We start from the raw sequence: 2,362 nt of genomic DNA on the forward strand, positions 1-2,362 counted from the left end.
CGCTGGGCCGTCTCCGCCTGGCAGCCCACCGCCGACCGCGTCGCCTGTGCGGTTCTCTACGCCCAGCTCGCCTGGGTCGATGTCCCCGAGTGGGCCGTCTCCTGCTGCCTCGACGCCATCGCCGCCTCCTGCACTGTCTCCTCGACAGCAGGGTTCGTCGGCATCGTCGTCGCCTTCTGCATCTTCTGCACCGTCCTCGCAATCGTCACCGACTACCTCGCCACCTGCTCCACCTCCTCCACCTTCTGCGTTGCGTCCTCATACGCGCAGCAAAAGTGGGGTGGTTCGTCCCAAAAAACGCACCGATGGCACTATTGCGTGGCTTGCGACATGTATGGCGCAGGCTCAGGAGGATCCTACTGCTGAACCCAGGCATTTTCAGGCTGCTATGAGTATTCCTCACTGGCGCACTGCTATGGAACAAGAATATCAGGCTCTTCTCAAGAATGAGACATGGCGTTTGGTCCCTCCAAAGACCGGTGTCAATGTCATTGATTCCAAGTGGGTGTTCAAGGTTAAGAAACATGCTGACGGTTCTATTGAGAGGTACAAGGCTAGGCTGGTTGCCAAAGGTTTTAAACAGCGCTATGGTCTTGATTATGAGGATACCTTCAGTCCGGTGGTCAAGCCCACCACTATTCGTCTTCTGCTCTCTCTTGCTGTCACTCGAGGCTGGTCTCTTCGTCAGCTTGATGTTCAGAATGCTTTTCTGCATGGTGTTCTTGAGGAAGAGGTACACATGCGTCAGCCGCCTGGCTTTGTTGATCCTGCACATCCGCAACATCTGTGTCGTCTTGTTAAGGCGCTTTATGGTCTGAAGCAAGCTCCGCGTGCTTGGCATGCACGTCTTGGCACCGCTCTTCGGGCTCTTGGCTTTGTTCCATCTACAGCTGACACCTCACTATTCCTTCTTCAGCGTCCGACGGTTATTATGTATCTGCTGGTTTACGTTGATGACATCATCCTTGTCAGCTCTTTGGCAACTGCTGCGGATCGTCTAGTTTCTGCTTTGAGTGGTGACTTTGCTATTAAAGACCTTGGCCATCTGCACTATTTTCTTGGTTTAGAGGTCTCTCACTCTGCTTCTGGTTTGACGCTCACTCAGCACAAGTACTCTATGGATCTTCTACGCCGCTCTGGTATGCTTGAGTGCAAGTCTGCTACTACGCCTATGTCCTCTACTGACAGACTGTCTGCTCTAGATGGTGCTCTTCTTTCTGCCGATGATGCTACCGAGTACCGCAGTATTGTTGGAGGTTTGCAGTATTTGACTATCACCCGTCCTGATGTTTCTTATGCTGTCAACCGTGTCTGTCAGTTTCTTCATGCTCCTCGGGATTCTCACTTTACTGTTGTTAAACGCATATTGCGTTATATTCGGTTCACCGCCTCCTATGGCTTGCTTCTGCAGCCGACGCCTTCTGGAGTCCTCTCTGCGTTCTCTGATGCAGACTGGGCTGGTAGTCCGGAGGACAGGCGATCCATGGGGGGACATGCAGTGTTCTTTGGTCCTAACTTGATCGCCTGGAGTGCTCGGAAACAAGCGACAGTGTCCCGCAGTAGCACTGAAGCTGAGTACAAAGCAGTTGCAAATGCTACAGCTGAGATTATTTGGATACAGTCTTTGCTTCGAGAGTTGAGAATCTCTCAAAGGCAGCCGCCAGTCCTTTGGTGTGATAACATCGGTGCTACATATCTGTCTTCAAATCCAGTATTCCAAGCCCGAACGAAACACATCGAGGTTGATTTCCACTTTGTTAGAGAGCGTGTTGCTCAGAAGTTGCTTCTTATCAAGTTTATCCCTTTAAAGGATCAACTTGCTGACATCTTCACAAAGCCACTGCCATTACCTCAGTTCGAAGGCTGTAGGCGCATTCTCAACTTACTGAACTCTTCAGAGGTTGGTTGAGATTGAGGGAGGGTGTTAGATTCTGTATATATTAGGATATACGTGTATTGTAATCCTACCTGTACTTGTATTGTATCCCTATATAATGCAAAGGCAACCCCACGTTGGAGGTGTGCCACAAACCCTAAAACTATTGTTTGATATGATAAACATGCAGCATGGCTGAAATCTGTTAAAAATTGAGTATGGTTGACTGAATAAATTGCACATTGATGGAAATCAATGATAAATGAAGAAGGGAGAAGGATGTGCAAATTTCTCTCCGGTATTGTGTCTCAGCTGAGTCCTTTTTTTTTGTCTCAGCTGAGTCCTGGGTACGGGAGAAAGGAGGGTTTTGGCTTTCAACCCAACATCCAATGACCAACCTATCGTCCTCGTCACTGTGCCAATGTGTACTGCCCAGAAATTTCTTTCTAGCATGCCCGCTAGCTAGCGTGCAATTTTTATCGAGTT

Source organism: Lolium rigidum, chromosome 7, assembly GCF_022539505.1.
Source record: "Lolium rigidum isolate FL_2022 chromosome 7, APGP_CSIRO_Lrig_0.1, whole genome shotgun sequence".
NCBI lineage: Eukaryota > Viridiplantae > Streptophyta > Magnoliopsida > Poales > Poaceae > Lolium > Lolium rigidum.